Source organism: Scyliorhinus torazame, chromosome 3 (genome assembly GCF_047496885.1).
Source record: "Scyliorhinus torazame isolate Kashiwa2021f chromosome 3, sScyTor2.1, whole genome shotgun sequence".
Taxonomy (NCBI): Eukaryota; Metazoa; Chordata; class Chondrichthyes; order Carcharhiniformes; family Scyliorhinidae; genus Scyliorhinus; species Scyliorhinus torazame.
Genome location: NC_092709.1, coordinates 25948515 through 25967626, shown reverse-complemented (window position 1 = coordinate 25967626; position 19112 = coordinate 25948515). Strand labels below are relative to the sequence as shown.

The 19112-nt window shown below is 44.7% G+C and overlaps 1 protein-coding gene across 1 annotated transcript in view; it reads left to right on the top strand.

The window, feature by feature from the left end:
* The first annotated feature begins 3079 nt into the window (after nucleotides 1–3079).
* The window catches only part of LOC140408353 (chondroitin sulfate N-acetylgalactosaminyltransferase 1-like), a 280049-nt gene continuing 264016 nt past the window's right edge, over nucleotides 3080–19112 (top strand). Inside the window, exon 1 of the mRNA XM_072495438.1 lies at nucleotides 3080–4326. The gene's annotated coding sequence lies outside the window, so the exon portion shown is untranslated. The remainder of the gene's footprint in view (nucleotides 4327–19112) is intronic.

Genomic DNA, 19112 nt, shown 5'->3' with positions numbered 1-19112 from the left:
GGGCCGAATGGCCTCCTTCTGCACTGTAAATTCAATGACATCATGCGGCCTTTACTGCTCCTGGCGGCATCCATGGGGGCCCTTGGGCTGGAAGGCCCCAGCACACATACCGGCAGCACATGCCCTGCCGCGCTGCCCTGTTACCGGTGCTGACTCCCGACACCAGCCGCTTTCAGGGGGATGGGTCTTGGGGGAGAGGGTGGCCACTGTCGCCACACCCTAGGGTGGCTCCGCATTGGCACCCAGTGACCCCTCATCCCGGTCAGTGCCCATAGGGCCAGGGGTGCACCTTGGGAGGAGGGGCAGCTGGATCGAGCCCCAACTGCCCCAGTGTCGTCTGGCTCTGCCAGCCTGGCTGGTCCCCAATGTCTGCAGCACAGTGTCGACGCCCTTGGTGACTGGCGCATGCTCTGCAGTACCTCAGCAATTCCCACCTGAGACTGGGGGTTTCTCGCAGCGCCTCATCAAGGTCCACCTGGTACTGGTTCACGGCCCTAGCAACTGGGACATGCTGCCAAGGTGCTCAGCCATGGCCGTCACCGACTGAGCCACACCTTGGACATCTCCACTCATGCTGCTGACGAAGTGCACCAGGCTCTACACTGCGGTCGCCACCCTAGCAGTGTTGGCCTCAGTGCCACACATTGCTCATGCCATCTCCTGCACCTGTAGCCTCTGGGACTCCTCCAATTGGTTATGGTTGTGCTGGAGTGTCACTGACATTCCCCCCTGAATCTCTCGGCCACTCCCTAGCATCTGCATCAGCTCCAGGTAAACCTGGTCCTAGCATCTGACTGGGACCCAGTTGGGTCCTGGAATACAGAAGACCTCCGACTGCTGTCTCACTTGGGTATTCCTGCCTCCACCTGATGTGCATCAGCAACTGTGCTCAACAGATTGTGCCCCAGAGGTCTGTGCACGACTGCCGCCCACAGAGGTGTGCATCTCTGTGCTGGTGGAGGGTGGGGATGACAGCTGTGCCATGAATACGGTGGTCTCCTTGGAGTCCCCCACCAAGGTGTCCCCATTGGAGGTGGGTGGGGTGGGGAGGGCACCCCGGATGGGCCAGCACCATCGGATGAGGATCCTGCGGGAGAATGGACCTGTGAGCAGTGGGAGGGATGGGTCAGTCTGTACGGTATTAACATCTCACGTGTGACAGGTCACCTGGGTGGGGCCGGTGTAACTCACCTCTGTGCTGTACGCCAACTTCTACATCGGTGAAAGATCTGTCCTTGGTCACCCTGCGGCCTCCTGGGCACATTCCTCATAGGGGGTGTTGTTTATCGTGGGGTGGGAGGGGGGGTTTGTTGGAGGGGAGAGATGGGATGTATGGGGGTTGGGGAGTATGGGGGAATGGGGAATAATGGGGGTGGAGAGTACTGGTGGGGTGGGGAGTATGGGAGAAATGGGTATTACGGTGAGTGCCACTGCTGGACATGGGTGGGCTGGGCATGGAACGATGCTGGGTGGGGACCATGCCAGGTGCATAGTCTTGCGGGGGGGGGGGGGGTGTCGGGGGTCAGTGACAATCCACCTATGTGGCCCAGTGGAGGTCATTGACATTCTAATGGCAATGGGTGCCAGTCCTCCTTGTGATGCTCCCCGAGCTGACGGCTGCTGCCACTTCCTCCTGGGTGGCACTATCTGCCCTGTGGCTGACCCTCGGGGGAACAGGGCATCCCATTCTGACCTCTAACGTGCCAAATGGTCTGCCCGGGGTGGCATCCCCGAATCGTGGGGCTGGTTCCTCGGTGGCATTGCTGGGAGCTGAGTGGGGTTGGCTGTGCAGGAACGGTTTAGGTGCTGCTCTCCCTTGTTAGCAGGGGGCTGGCGAGGGCGGTCCCAGCGAATCAGCCGGCGAGACAGTCATTTGCAGCATGAAGCCCATGGGGCCTTGCTAAGTGATCTAATAAAGATTTTATAGGGTGATGGTCTTGTCGAGCCAAGTGCTGGGAAGCTCCAGCATTTCCTGCTCGCTACCACACTTCGAAACAATTCCATTAAGTCATGCCCTTACCTGATGAGGGTTTGGAATGAATTGAATGGGCATGGTCATAGCAGACTCAATGGGCCCACACGGTCTCCTTCTACACTGTAGGGATTATATGAGTCTATTGACCCTCGCTGTGGGGACCTGCCATGCAGGGGTACTTTGCCAGTGCTATGGGTTCCCAGCTTAGACACCATGGAACACACAGGTTGCTGGTCCTTCCCTAATAGAGCCACTCTATGTGATGTCCTGCGATAGATAATCGGGAGAAACTGCTCCTTGATGAATCTGAGACCCAACGCTATGCTTCTCTGAGAAGGAGTCGAATCTGTTTTGCAGGGTTGGACACTTTTTAGACAATCATTTTCATGTGTCGTGACGGGGGACTGAGAATAATTTGTACTGGAAACACTCCTCGCTACAAATATCCTCCCTTCTGAATTCTCCACTGCCACGCCTGCCAATTCACATTCTAATCCCAATCTATTCGCAATAGTGCAATAAGCAATTACCGAGAGGCGAATGGTGTTGAGAAGGGTCCTCTGAAATCTTGTAAAAAGCATGAGGTCATTTCTCCCTGCCAACTGCAATATTTCAGATCATGGACTAGTTTTGCTGTTTTTAATGGATTTAGACAATGGCGTGCCCATTGAAGTACGTCCTGATATCTGCCTGCAGCGTTCATTCTGGTCCTGGGTTGCCACCCGGGAGATGTCAGAGTAACCGCTGGAAAAGACTCTTTTGTCCTGTGTGTTTTATCAGGTTGTGCTGGGGGAGAATCTGCAACAATCAAATTCACTCTTCACTCTTGAGGATTTGCCATGTAACTTGAGCTCAAACTAAATGCATCTGATCAATGAGGTTCACATCTGAACAGTGAATGTGCCAGTGTTTCAGTCCTTTGTGCTTCCCTTTTCTTTTACGGGGGCATGAATTTGGCAAGCAGGGTGCTGGAAGGCACTGTTTAGCGCCTGGAACCCTCCCACTTGAACGACATTTTTGCCTTGAAGAAGGCCAGGAATTTCTCATTTCCCCAAGAAAATGAACAAATATTTACATTTGGAAAGTGAGGATTCTTGCTCCGTCTCTGGGGTGGTTGCGTTTGTCGAAGGATAGATGATATTGCTGAAGGACAATCGGTTTTCAGCATTGCACTTTGTTTTTCAGTCTGAATGGGGACAGAGAGGCGGCAGACGGTGTCCCCAGACTCCAGTTTGCATTTGGAAAAGCAGGTCCATTATTTCCGTTTCTCCCCAGAGTGATTTTGAAAGCTTTAACTTGTTCTATTTTTGTGCAAACTCGCGCGCCAGGTAAATGATGCCTGTGTGAGCAGCTTCAATGGTTTTCCTTGGACTGATGATCTTGAGATGCCGAAGTCCTTTCTTTAAACGTTTACAATCTGTCTGCCAACATCCATCTAAAAAAAAGCTTTCCAGCGTGGCAGGTTGCAGGTCGATTTCTGCAAAGTGAGAACAGATTGGTAAACTCCATTGAACGGTCAAGGAAGCTCCTGTTTACTGGAGTCAAGTTTTTGCCAAACCTCCAATAACGCCACTCTTGTCTGCCAATTTAGGGGGCCAGGGGAGAGTCATTTGGCTCAGGAGTCGGGAGTGGTTACACGTGCAGACTCAGTGCATCAATCTGCTGGAACCTTCAATCGGTGCAAAGTGAGACTGCACAGCTGGTCTCCGGAGAGATCAGTGCCTGACTGTGACCAGCTTCGTGAGACACAGCTAACCGAGTGTGCTGTGAAACTTGGCCTAAGCCAGGACGAGAACTGTGTTCACCATTACTGCTGCACAGTGGAGCCTTTGAGGAGCAAATACCAAAAGGGGGAGAGGAAAAAAAAAAAGGGCTTGCTTTCTATTTCCACAGGAGCCAGCTTGGCCAAGGCTTGGCTGTGTGTGGGGTGTTTTTCTGCTCGTCTCCCACCGGGATGTCGGTGTGAACATTTCTTGACCTTGCTGAGGTGCAGTGGGGATGACGCTTGCGCTGTTTGCTTTCAGAAAACGTTGAGTTGAAGGCGAGCCTTTCATTCTGTGTCCGCAGTTGAACCTCTGGCTGAAGCACTGCCTTCAGGGGTGCCAATTTCACAAGCTTCCTCCCAGTTGAAACTAACACAGCGAGAGAATTTGGGAGCAGCGTCGGTGTCCGATCTGTTCCAGTCCTCACAGACACTGTGAAGATTGCTTTAACTCTTTTGAGGTCAGCTTTGCCATTTCAAGAAAGTCATTTCGCTTTTGAAAAGAGCAGCTCGTTATTCTACCTGTGTGTGGATGGATGCCTTTGAGAGAGCTGGGCTTGTATGAATTTGACTCTTCACTCCGGTGTTTGTAAGTTCACACTCCTCATGTATCCTTGCCAAGCTGTATTTTTGGAGGGGAGGGGGGATTGGGAGGTGGTAGTGGTAGAGAGTCTAACAAAGAAGCATGTGAATTAATCCTGCTGGTAAGTTGTCTAGACTCTTATAGAGAGATCCCCGTCAACCTAACTGTCTTGTCACTAACTGGAACAACTTTCCCATTTCAATTCTAAAGCTGCTCAGCCAGCAGCTGTCAATGGTAACGATTACTTAACCCATCCAATGCTGGGATGTTTTGAATCATTCATGCAGTAAGAATTTTTCCCCCTTGGAATAAATGCTCTCTCTTTCAAGATAAATCCGACCCCAGCCCCCTGGCCCTTTTATTTGAGAGCTCAGTAATTGAATTTAAGAAAGGGTAAATTATTCATTCTGAAATGTTGACCCTTTTAAGACAAACGCCCTTTTCACTCCCTCCTTGTTTAATGCCACGTGCCACGAATGGGTTCCTGTCTAGAGGAGGAGCTATGTCTGCAGATTTCGCTCTACAGACCAGCTGGCTGCGTGCATAGAGGGGGATGTCTGACCCCTCCCCGTGGAGACCTGCCTGAATGAGAATTCAGCACATGGTGAATTATAAGGGCCCACATCATACCTGCCCCTTGACATGCAGTAATGAGAACCCCCTTCGCTGGGCTGCCTATTAGTTTCTCGTTAATAACCGCGGTCTGCTTTGAGTGCCGGGGTCGAGTCAGTAATAGAACTACATCATCTCTTGTAGCAAAACATGGGCAATATCCTGGACTGAAATTGACTGGGATGTTGAATGCTATTGCTCTCAGATGTGCAGCCTCATACAGTAATCGAACTCACTGCTGTACAAAACATCCTTATACCTCTAACCGGCCTGAAGGAATTGGATTTTTAACAAATATATTCACGTGTTGGGATTTCGATAGTGTTGATGGTCAGGTTATTATCCAGATGTGGTGAGAATTCTGTTGGATGAAGTCATTGACTGAATTTGAACTGCTTCAAACAAAACATCCAAACTATAATGACCACAGAAATCACAGACTGAATCCCAGACAGTGAAGGTGTGTTTAGTACAATAACGCTTGAGTGATGTTTACAAACTGCCAGAGGTTGTGTTTGAAATGTTGGCCGCCGCGTGCATTGATCAAAGGGAAAGGCTAGTCAGGAAGCGGGACATTTGGGTGAAATTTGGCTGGTCCCTCCAAATTTGGGGTACTCTGGAGTAAACAATGAACCAGGATGTTGTGCAGGAAGGTAATACTGCTTATATTACCTTGCCGAATGATGGTCTCTTTGAGTCTATTAATAATATAAGGCAGCTGGCTTGGCTGAGTTGGCTGGACTGCTGGTTTGTGCCACCCGCTTGGGTTCAATTCCGGTACTGGCTAAGGTTATTCATGAACCTTCTCAACCTTGCCCTCTCCTGAGGTGTGGTGATCCTCAGGTTAAATCACCACCAGTCAGCGCTCTCCCCTCAAAAGGGAAAGCAGCCTCTGGTCATCTGGGACTATGGAGGCTTTACTATTAAGAACACTGCTGCATAACTCATTGTGTTTGATGATTATTAAAGCGGTATCAACAATACGGGACCAAATGTTAAACTGAAACCACCAAATACTCGAAGGCGAGCCTTCCAGCTGAATGGGAGACGTGGTCCATAGTGTCTGTCGCCAATGACTGTTTAATGCAATGACCAGGTATGCCTGCAAAATAAACGAGACAACATGTTGATTTGCGAAGGTTAATTTAAAATAAAACTTTCACCTATTTTTTTGTATGAATGCCCGTACAGTTCTCCCTGTATTGCATTACAGAGCACACACAGTTCTGGTAGACCCAGAAATGTCACTGGTTGGATGCCAGTATGTTGGCAGTCCATTGCGGTGAATTTTTCACACTTGCAGACCAACTGACTGTTTACCTTAAGCCATTATTTCATTCTCCGATCTCCTGAGGTATTGGACTCGGATAAACAGGAGCGTGTCGACTTGGAGGTGAAGCCGGGTCAGAGGGGGAGGGATAATTGGATAGGGGCCTGCAGATGTAATTCAAAACTCTCCCCCATTGTGGCGCTGTGAGGCAGCAGGGCTAAGCATTGTGCCACCCCTCTCATTGTTCTGGGCCTGGCTGTGTGCAAATTGACTGCTCTATTCCCTGTATCATAAGAGTAACTGCTGTCCAAAGTACGTCATGGTTGTAAGCATCTTAGGGAAATCTTAGTTTATCCCATGGTCACTGTAGCAGTAGAGACCTGGGACTCTTCATTGTGATTTGCTTTACTCCTATTGACCAGGCGCCACTCTTTCCTGCTGTAAAATCCCATTGAATCGAATAAAATAAATAGCAACTTGAAGAGTTATCCGTGTGCGTTGATGCAAGACAGCCTTACGCATCTCCTCGACCCTTGTGTTTAAACAATCCCTCCAACGGTAGATTTTCTTTAAAATTATTTACTTTTGCAGATGGTTGCAGTTTACTCTTTCAAACACTTGTTTTTTATCCCCTCTTGGAACTGAAGTAGTTCTTTGACTCGGATTCTCCCTGGAGCGGGTCAGATGGGGTCGGATCACTGGGGTTTAAACTGGGGAGCCTAGGTCAGCGCTGTGGGCAGGATGTTGTCACGGTTGGAGGGCACGGTTAGACTGAAGCTACAGTGGCTGGGTGATGTCCAGCTTGGCTTTTGTAAGCACGCCAAATCGGAGAGGGAGATGAGCGGTCCCGCATTTTAATGGCAGACTTGGGAATTAAAGGATTAAAAAAAGAAAATGCTGGGAAAAAAACTCAACAGGTCTGGCAGCATCTGTGGGGAGAGAAACAGAGTTAGCGTTTCGAGTCCAGATGACCCTGCCACAGAAGGGTCTCCTTCTGGGAATATTGGAATTGGAGGAGAGCACAATCTTTCCAGACTTCAACAGGCTCAGGCAGGAAAGAGGAATAATGGGAAGAGGAGACAGTTTGCCCTCAGAACTGTGTCACTAAATGAGAGTCACGCTGAACAGACTGAAGGCACTACTTGTGTTGGGATTAATTTAGAAAGGTTCAAACAACCTGTACGGGTTTATTTGATGTATTGGAGGAAGATTTGGTATGTGGTCTTCGTGCAGTCAAACTAGGATTGTCCTGTTTCTCATCTCTCAGCACCAGCCACCCACACTCCCTCTCAGCACAATCCACATCATGGTGCCCAGGCCGAGAGAGTCCGATTAACCAGCGCGTTTATTCTGAATCCAAACGTGAAACGTGGAAAATTCACTCGCTGGTTCCGCTCCAGTCTTTGCCGATGTTGTCCCATATACACAGAGATGATTAGTAATGAATTGTAACACACTGACATTATGTTTCAGCTCATGTCCCGCACAAGATGATACGATTGTCTCGTAATTGATCTTTAAATAGCTCATTATGTTTCATCATCATTTTTAATCTGCACCACACTGAGTTTATGGCTGAAAATAATGGAAATACCAACCAAAGTAATTGATGAAATCATTTCTCAAGGCTGGAGATCTGGGCTCGGGGGAGTGCAAAATGCACTCTGGCAGTGTTAAATAGGTAATCTGGTGATCCAGTAGATCACCGGGCCCGAGATTCCTTTGCTATGTAGTGAGATTCAGATTATTCCCCACATCTTGTCCGTGTTTGTATACCCTAGTTGAAAGGACTAACATAAATCATTCAGATCTTCAAACAACAAACCCACCGTCCTTCCAAAATAACAAGTGGGTTTGCCCAGCACAAGGGGTGAGCCCCATTAAGATCTCTCGCGTGTTGCTTCCGACCTTATTCGGTCGAACACGCTCGTTTTCCCACTTGTTCAGACGGCGAACTATTCTTGAAAAGAATCCCAACAGCAGAAAATGCATTCAAGTAAAATCTTTTCGTATTTTTTTGCATCCATTTTCCCATTTGTGGAAATGTAAATATGCCCACCTTTTGCCTTTATTATTGATGTCATTTGAGTAGCAGCGTTGGAACTCTTAAGATGTCACATTCTTGACTTTTTTAATGCCTCTAAATGTTATTAAGTTTGCCAGTCCTGGCCTGAGCATCTTGCCGGTTTCTTGACCTTCAGTGTTTCAATCAAGTTATCTATTGTGTTGCCCGCCCCGCCCCCGCCCGCACACACACCGATGGCCAGGTAGCCTACTGATGTTTGCTGTCCGGAATCTTGCTGCTGGGCACAAATCCGTTTGTCAACTGGAGGCCGTTGGAAAAGAAAGAGGGCACTAGGTTGTTAAGAGAGACTTTACAAAAATAAATTTAGAGTACCCAATTCATTTTTTCCAATTAAGGGGCAATTTAGCATGGCCAATCCACCTGCCTTACATTTCTTTGGGTTGTGCGGGTCAAACCCATGCAACATGGGGAGGATGTGCAAACTTCACACAAAGAGACTTTTAAGAAGAACAAGATAAAGGGGAAGAGCTGTGCATTGGAGCACGTGTTTGCATACAACATGCGTGGGGTCTTTCAATTGACTCTCTCTTTCTGCCATGTAAATTCGCCAGCAGGAGGGACAACACAAGGCTCTCACTGGAATTGAGCTCCAGAGTCCCTCCTGTGGCATAGTGGAATAGGTCACTGAAGTGGTAAACCACAAACCTGGAGTTCCAGGTTTGAATCCTACCACGGTAAATGGTTAAAATGGAGTTCTAAAATAATCATAAGCTTTATTATCACAAGTAGGATTACATTAACACCGCAATGAAGTTACTGTGAAAAGCTCCTAGTCGCCACATTCCGGCGCCTGTTTGGGTACACTGAGGGAGAATTCAGAATGTCCAATTCACCTAACAGCACGTCTTTCGGGACTTGTGGGAGGAAACCGGAGCGCCCGGAGGAAACCCACGCAGACACGGGGAGAACGTGCAGACTCCACACAGAGTGACCCAAGCCGGGAATAGAACCTGGGATCCTGGCATTGTGAAGCAACAGTGCTAACCACTGTGCTACCGTGCCACCTCTATGGCAGAGTAATGCATAGGGACTAGAAGCATTAGGCACAGTGGGTAGTGTCCCTACATCTGGACTAGAAGCTCTGGGTTTAAATCCAGCAGGTCTTATTGGCCACAGAAGGAGCGTTCATAATGTAGTTCAATGGGCTGATAATTAGCTTGGGAATCCTTCCCCAAAGGGGAAGATGTGCATGCATAAAGATACACTATATATATATATATATATCGAGAGAGAGAGAAACTGGATGGCAGCTTTTCTGGCTTTAATATACGTTTAAAGCCAGCCCTTCCTAGTAATGTTCATTTTAAATGTATGAGTCCATATTGGATCTTTGCACAATTCCCAACATAACAAGACACTGAGAAAATGCCAGGCTATTTCTTAAGGTTCCAGCAAGTGCTCTAGGAGAGTGCTCTTTTATATCAATTTACTTAATACATGTACTCCATCACTGTCATTTAAAATAACATAATAGTCTGGTTCACGAAGATCTATACTATAAATGGTAGCTTTTTATAGAGTCTGGGTAGAGAGAACCTCTAAGCATATTTTTCAAAAATCACACAAACACACTTGATATTCCTTGAATATATAACCTGTACCAAGTGCTTTGTGCATTTCAAAGGGGTATTTCAATTTTGATCATCGTCACTGATTATCAGTCAATTGCTGGTGTGCATTTTCTTACATCTAGAATCACAGAATGATACAGCAGAGAAGGAGGCCATTCAGCCCATCATGTCTGGGCCGTTTTCTAAAGGGGTAACTCGTCTAGTCCCACTCCCCTTTGTCACAAAGCAGGGAAAAGAATATTTTAGAAAGTGGAGTCGGAGATCTACCTCACTTTTGGAATTTGGGGGCATGAGTAGGACATCCAGCCCGAAGAGCCTGTTCTGTAACTCAACTAGTCTGTGGCTGATCTGTATCTTAACTCCGCTTACCTGCTGTGGTTCCGTAACCCTTTATACCTTATTAAAAAATCCATCAAGCTTAGATTTGACATTTTCAATTGACCTGGATTCAATAGCTTTCAGGGAATGAAAGAATTCCGGAATTCCACTGTGTGAAGAAATGCTTCCTGAGATCACTGCCAAACAACCTGGCTCTAATTTATTGAGTTATGTGTAAATACATGTGTGTGTCCCCCACCCCCTCCCCACCCCTATTCAGGCAGCTTTGATGGAGGTTGACAGCAGTGTGAGGAGTGGACATGCGTTTTGCATCAAATGCTTGGAATTTGTTGTCTCAAAATGAATGTTTCATCACAAATGAAGGCTGGAACAAGACACAGGAATGAACAGGTGTCATTTGGCAACTTCTTAACGATCAAGATACCACATACCTCAAGTAATATGCACATATCAAAATCCACACTCAGTATCGAGATCAGAAACTTATTATTTCAGCTAATTTCCTTAAATACCTATGAGATAGGGAAAGCTACCAGTGCCATTAACGCACCAGACACCCACATAAATCCAAGCAATCAAATTGCTCACATTGACAAAAAGCCAATAATCATGAACTAGCAACCTGCACAAAACCAACAAAGCTGTTTTTAATGGAAATTACTTTCTATTGCCATTTTCCTTCTTTACACAGGTCAATGCACACAGCTAGAAACAAAACTATTGGAAGTACAACATTTACAACATTCTGGGGGGGTGGATGGAGGGAATTATTTAATTTTCCCCTCAAAATGAATCATTCAAATTTGAATTCCCTATAGAAACTTTTTCCTGAAAAAAGGATATTGGTTTCCTCTTTGCACCCCCATTACCTTGTGATTTGAGTGCCATGTAATTCACGGACTTGGGATTCTGGAAGTTCTAATTCCCTTTGGAAAATTCAGTGAGGAGAGCTGGGTGTTTTAGTTTTCAGTCTGCTCCTACGTGACTACATTGCTCAAGACAGATGGATTTTGTGGGATTTGGTTGCCATGTTTCTTACATTATAATGGTGACTGCACTTAGAAGTGTCTCACTGGATGTAATCATTTTGGGATATCCTGAGATGGTGAAAGGTGCTAGATAAATGCCTATCCTTCTTTCTTCCTTTCTTCATTGTCGAGGTTGATAACTCTGAAAACAAATGCTTCCTGGCTTCTAACCTAGCTCTTACGTTTCTGTATTTTGTGATTACATCTTCTACTCCTCCCCTTCCTGTTAGACGTTTTAGTTACTGTGATATGAAGAGTCTAAAGTTCTGTTCCTTTTTCACAAACACACATTTATTTCATTCCAACAGCTTTTGCACAAAACTCTAACTAAACATCACCTGACAGAGGCCACCTAAAGCCCCTTTACATATCAGTGTCAATTAATGGATTCTTCACATAAATGAGACAACTAATTGCAATGTCTCTTAACCCATTACTTAACAGTCTCCCCTTCCTTGGAGAAAAAAAATAATTAGGTGAAAACAAAATTTCAAGAAACTCAAAAACAACACATGATTTCCCCCCTTTTTTGGGGGGACGAGAAAGAAAAAAAACAGTCACAAAAACAAGCGCCCTTCATTAACAATATCCAAACGTTTCTGTGAACTCGCCCCTCTTTTCGTAAAACAGTCTGACAGTTGATAGCTCCTGTCGACCCATTTAATTTTTGTTATTTCCCCTCTGTCCAACATCTGCTTCAAACTTGCGATATCTATCCGTAACCTCTTTTTATTGACACTTTTTGTAGAGTGCACATTTTCCCACAGGGATTTGTCAATAGGTATATTACCCAAATCACCGAATCCCAAATTTCTGTCAATATCATATTTATATAAAAGGCCATATCCACCGCCTCTACAAGGCTTAACGTCTCAGCAGCCAAAGTGCTTTTTACCACTCTCCTTATTTTCTTTGTTTCCCACACAAGCGGGCAACATTTACCATTGTTCCCCAAAAGGAAAATTATAAAACCTCCTGCGCTTGAAACCCCATCACATAAATTTGCGTAGGACGCATCACTATAAACTATGAGTTTCAAGTGCCTAAGATCACCTAAAACCGGGAACTTCAAAACACACTCCTGCATTTTTAGTTTGGCCAACGCTTTATTTACTCTTATTATGTCTTCCGCTTTGGGATCATTCATTTTTGTACTCAACTCTAAGACATCAAAACTCAAGTCCGATCTAGTCTGTCTACCTAACCAGTTCAGTTGCCCAATTAAACTTCGCAGTTGCTCTTTTTCTATCTTTGAAACCATTGCGTCTTTTTGTGAAACTTGGCCACGACTAATTGCTATTGGGCTGATGCTTTCCAAATAAGATTGCTGATGTAAAGTTGCCCCTAACTTAGTCTGTCCAATTTCCAGTCCAATATATTTAAATGCACCGGAAGCCTGACTTCCAACCCTGAATTCTTTCCTCAAAACAGAGATTACAATAGCTTCAAAATCACTAGTCCCACCCCACAAAAAATCATCGACATGCATCATAAAAATGCCAGAAAGATTTCCTTTATAGTGCCAGTAAAACATTGCAGGATCTGCTTTCAACTGGCAACAGCCTAACTTTAACAAAACTGACCTTACCGAAAAATACCAGACTATAGATGCATCATTTAATCCATATACACATTTGTTCAACTTCCAGAATACCCCTTCTGTGTTAGCTGCTTCTTTATGAGGACGGAGAAAAATGTCTCTCTGGAGCTGATGCCCCTGCAAAAAGGCAGCTTTTATATCTATAGATTTGCATTCCCATGCCTTTGTGGCTAATAGAGCCAAGAAGATCTTTAAAATAACCTTGCCTGCTGTAGGTGAATCTACTCTTAAATCCTGATCTTCTAAGTTTTCTTCAAATCCCCTTGCCACAAGCCTGGCCTTTGCCTTATAAGTTCCATCCGGAAGAACCTTTTCCATGCAAATCCATCTGTGGGATAGAGCTCTTTGTCCCCCATCCGGTACTTCCATGTATACCCCAAATTCACTCCAACTATGCAATTCTTGCTGTTTAGCTTCTTTGATAACTTATTCATCTAATTTATTTGAAGTCACCAAAATCTCACGTGCATGTGAGCTTCTACTCCTATTAGTATTCGTAGTCTTACTCATGTTCCGAGATCTTGATAAACTACGTCCCCTCTCCCGCCTGGTATCTCGTTCTGTACTGCTACTGCTTGATCTTTCCCTTCTGCTGTGGGATGTCCTTTCAATAGTTCTCGACCTTTTCCTGTGAACCTGTTCACTATCCGATGTACTATCTGAACTGGCACTGTGTTTCTGTGCCCTCCTTTTTTGAACTTTGTTTTTCCAATCCATTGTCTTGACTCCTTCTCCTGAATGCTGTACATTCAGCCAATGTTTATACTTTCCAGTGGCCTTCCCTGCTCTACTAATAACAGTTGCATCCTTCTATTGACTAGACCCTTCATGCAAGTATGTCACTTTTGTACAAACTTTTGGCAGTTGCCCTTTCGGAAAAATGGCCTGTTCTAATTCATCAGAAGTGTTGTGTTCCTCCACAGAAACCCTGTCTATATCAGTTAATTGGTCCTCATAGTTCTGTAACACGTGTGTACCAGATGACTCTGGTTCCTCGTCATGTCTGTCTGCTCTGTCTAAATTTGAAAATTTGTAATCTGTACCGATTATGCTTGACGAATGTATCCTAACAGTTTGATTACCATGTTGCAAAATAATTGTTTTGCCATCTATGCCTATGATCTTCCCTGGGCCTTTTCATTCATTAGAATTGTCTCTCTTATAGTATACCATGCCTCCTTGCTGAAAAATGGCATCTGATGGCCGTATGTTATGTCTTGAAGCTCTGCGAATTCTTTCAGAGACTTCTGCTTCCAGAAAAGCTTTTCTACTGCTAAGTAATGCATTTAAATATTCAGCAAAACCAGAGCTAATTGTAGTCCCCTCCCAAGCTGGAGGCTGGTCATCCAAAATGGACGGATTTTAGGATTTCTACCAAACACTAATTGATAAGGACTATAGCCCCCGACCATCTGCAATGAATTCTTTGCATCTACTGCCCATGCTAAAGCTGAATTTAGCCTGCAATTTGGTCGATCTGCCAAAATTTTCCGAAGCACGTCATCGATGATTTCTTTCACAGACACCATTACTAAATGGTCTTTCTGCAGCCGTATTCATATCTCTGATATTCATGTTTTCACACATATCCCTAAACTCATCATTAGCAAATTCTCCCCCATTGTCCATAAGGAATTTTGCCGGTGGACCCATTCCTGTCCCTATCCATTTTTCCACGATTTGATCCAGAATTACTCTCTTTTCTTTACTTCGTACAATCGTTGATTGACTAAATCTGGTTGCTAAATCTACAAAATGCAAAATAAATATATTATTTGCTTTATCCCAGATCTTAAGGTCCATGGCCACAATGTCGTTAAAATCCCTGGCCAAAGGTAGGGTTACTATCGGTCGTGCTGGTGTCCTTCTGTACTTCCTACAAACTGCACAGCAGTCACTAACCTGTTCTATCAGTTTAGTATAATCGTCATCCCTTGCCCCTGCATCCTTTAATAAATTTTCATCTTCCTATTGTAGGTTCTAACTGGGTTTCTGTCTTCATAATTTCCTTGTCTCGGTCTCCTTCTATAGTCTTGAGCCCTGTTCATAGCCATACGATTTTGCCATCCTGTTAGTAGTGTATCTTCCATATTCTGCCTTATTGCAGGTTGACCTGTTTGGGTTATCAGAGCCATCGGAATCGAATGTTTCCCCAGAAACTTTTGTAAAGCTTTTGTCATCTGTTTGAATAAGGTATCCTTATCAGTAACCTGAACTCCTGTCAAAACCAGGAGCCTATCCATGTTGCTCACTCTAGCACAGTCAAGTAATTTAAAGGCCAACACAGACTGTGGAAATTCCAGATTGTGTTTCTGCAGCCTTTTATATAGTCTGCCAAATTCCATTATATAGTCTTCCATGGAGATATCCTCCATTTTCCGGAACTTATCAAAATCCGACCATGCTTCATACGCACTTAATAAGTCATCTTTCTTATAAATCTTATCCATATAATGTAATAAAGTATCCAGACCTTCTTCTGAGTCTAACTCTTCCAATTCCAGCTCAGAAGCACTTTGTTTCGGATTTTACTGCCATATGGTAAAGAACGAGCCAATGCCATACCTTGTTTTCTCTTTCCCAAAGCAGTTACCTTAGTCCACATAACTACTGCACTTCTCCATTGGTCGTACAATTCCCTTTCAGAAAATAAGGGAGCATAGTCATATCCAGCCATCTTTATCCTTGGTTCAGCCATATATCCATTTTTTTTTTTCTTTTCTCACTCACTCCTTGGTTTGATCTGGAAAAGTTGTATCTTTCAACCCTTCACATTTACACAGCAACCATCCTCTGCTACCAATTGTTAGACGTTTTAGTTGCTGTGATATGAAGAGTCTAAAGTTCTGTTCCTTTTTCACAAACACACATTTATTCCATTCCACCAGCCTTTGCACAAAACTCTAACTAAACATCACCTGACAGAGGCCACCTGAAGCCCCTTTACATATCAGTGTCAATTAATGGATACTGAACATAAATGAGACAACTAATTGTAATGTCTCTTAACCCATTACTTAACACTTCCTACCTAGATAAAACAAAATTTTGAACAAAACAGAATCAATTACTTTCATAATTTTAAAGATCTTAACATTGTTGTTGGCAAAGGGATGGTTTTGGGGCTAGAAAACTGGGTGAGTTCAGTATTATCAATGTGAAATTGGAGACAACTGTGGCCTGTCCGGAACTCAATGTCAGCCAAGTGGCAGACCGCATTGTTGTGGTGGCTAATGTACAGTTGGATGCTGTCAGCAACTGTACAATGAGATGGTGGATGAAGATGGGATGATTGCCCGATTCTATGAAGTCCTCCGAAGGACAAGAAGGGTTTGCCATGATCCTCTTCGTGATGGAGACCAAGCTTGTCTCGGTGCGATTGTCAGGGTGGAAGAATCTGGGCAGAATAATTCGAACAGGGAATAGTAGAAGTAATGAGTACAGAAATGGATGGCAACGACATTTGAGGACTTTGGAGGGGAAATGGAGATTTTAAAATAATGTGGCAGTTGAGAAAGGGGAGTGAATGGAGCTTTTTGAAGGTGCATTATTAAGAGTGGAGGAAACAATGCTTGGGAAGAGGAACCATTGATAACAGCAAGCTGTGGGGCAGCTAAAGACTGATGTGAGGGTGAATTGAAGCTAAAGGAGTGAGTGAGTGAGCTTGATGTAGCTGGGGAGTGGGGAGGAAAGCTAGGAGACATGTGATAAAGGATATGATAGGGAAGTGCAAGAGTGTGGAAAATGGGAAGAGAAGAGTCAATTACTCAGTCTTTAAGGAAAAATTACTACATATTTAGATAAAGAGAAAAAACTACAAGTAGCTAGCATGGATTTCGGATGGAATGATTTTGCTTGACAACCCCCATAGGATTCATTGAGGAGATAACAGACATGGTAGATGGGAAACATATAGTGGATGTATTGCATCCATATTTTAGGAAAGCTTCTGACAAGATATCACAAAGGAGGTTATTAAAGGAGGCTGGGGGGTGTGGAATTTCTCAGAGGTTTGCAAATTAACGTGAACATGAGCTGGAAGGCGGAAAACATAGTAATGGTTAGTATCAGCTTTTTCAGAATGGCTGGAATTGGGCAATATTGTGCCAAAGGGTTCTGTTTAAGTGTGATTTGTGTTCACAGTCTATATCGGCGCCAACAACTAACAAGTTGAAATCTAGCTTCTATTGTATGAAATATAGAGCAATAAAGCCACAAGGTATAAACCTTAATAAATGAGGGTGCTATCTGCAATTCAGGACACCATGCAATGGGAAGGATATTGAAGATTTATAGAGGGTAGGATGCTACTTGCTGTGAGGAAATATAAAGATAGCTATGGAGAATGATAGGTCTGGCCCAAGAGTTAAAATTCTTAATTGGGGCAAGGCCAATTTTGATGGTATCAGACAGGAACTTGCAGAGGTAGATTGGGGGAGACTGTTGGCAGGCAAAGGGACGGCTGGTAAATGGGAGGCTTTTAAAAATGTGTTAACCAGGGTGCAGGGTAAGCACATTCCCTTTAGAATGAAGGGCAAGGCTGGTAGAAGTAGGGAACCCTGGATGACTCGAGATATTGAGACTCTGGTCAAAAAGAAGAAGGAGGCATATGACGTACATAAGCAACTGGGATCAAGTGGATCCCTTGAAGAGTATAGAGATTGTCGAAATAGAGTTTAGAGGGAAATCAGGAGGGCAAAAAGGGAAATGAAATTGCTTTGGCAAATAATGCAAGGGAGAATCCAAAGAGATTCTACAGATACATAAAGGGGAAAAGAGTAACTAGGGACAGAGTAGGGCCTCTTAAGGATCAACAAGGACATCTATGTGCAGAGCCACAAGAGTTGGGTGAGATCCTGAATGAATATTTCTCATCGGTATTCACGGTGGAGAAAGGCATGGATGTTAGGAAACTAAGGGAAATAAATAGTGATGTCTTGAGAAGTGTGCAGATTATAGAGGAGGAGGTGCTGGAAGTCTTAAAGGGCATCAAGGTAGATAAATCCCCATGACCTGGTGAAATGTATCCCAGGATGTTGTGGGAGGCTAGGGAGGAAATTGCGGGTCCCCTAACAGAGATATTTGAATCATCGGCAGCCACAGGTGAGGTGCCTGAAGATTGGAGAGTGGCGAATGTTGTGCCCTTGTTTAAGAAGGGCAGCAGGGAAAAGCCTGGGAACTACAGACCGGTGAGCCTAATGTCTGTAGTAGGTAAGTTGCTAGAAGGTATTCTGAGAGACAGGATCTACAAGCATTTAGAGGCAAGGACTGATTCGGGGCAGTCAGCATGGCTTTGTGCGTGGAAAATCATGTCTCACAAATTTGATTGAGCTTTTTGAGGGGGTGACCAAGAAGGTAGATGAGGGCAGTGCAGTAGACGTTGTCTACATGGACTTTAGCAAAGCCTTTGACAAGGTACCGCATGGTAGGTTGTTGCAGAAGGTTAAAGCTCACGGGATCCAGGGTGAGGTTGCCAATTAGATTCAAAATTGGCTGGACGACAGAAGGCAGAGGGTGGTTGGAGAGGGTTGTTTTTCAAACTGGAGGCCTGTGACCAGTGGTGTGCCTTAGGGATCGGTGCTGGGTCCACTGTTATTTGTGATTGATATTAATGATTTGGATGAGAATTTAGGAGGCATGGTTAGTAACTTTGCAGATGACACCAAGATTGGTGGCACAGTGGATAGTGAAGAAGGTTATCTAGGATTGCAACGGGATCTTGATCAATTAGGCCAGTGGGCCGACGAATGGCAGATGGAGTTTAATTTAGATAGATGTGAGGTGATGCATTTTGGCAGATCGAATCAGGCCAGGACCTACTCAGTTAATGGTATGGCGTTGGGGAGAGTTATAGAACAAAGAGATCTAGGAGTACAGGTTCATAGCTCCTTGAAGGTGGAGTCACAGGTGGACAGGGTGTGAAGAAGGCATTCAGCATGCTAGATTTTATTGGTCAGAATGTTGAATACAGGAGTTGGGACGTCTTGTTGAAGTTGTACATGACATTGGTACGGCCACACTTGGAATACTGTGTGCAGTTCTGGTCACCCTATTATAGAAAGGATATTATTAAACTGGAAAGAGTGCAGAAAAGATTTACTAGGATGTTGCCGGGACTTGATGGTTTGAGTTATAAGGAGAGGCTGGATAGACTGGGACTTTTTTCCCTGGAGCGTAGGAGGCTTAGGGGTGATCTTATAGAGGTCTATAAAATAATGAGGGGCATAGATAAGGTAGATAGTCAACATCTTTTCCCAAAGGTAGGGGAGTCTAAAACTAGAGGGCA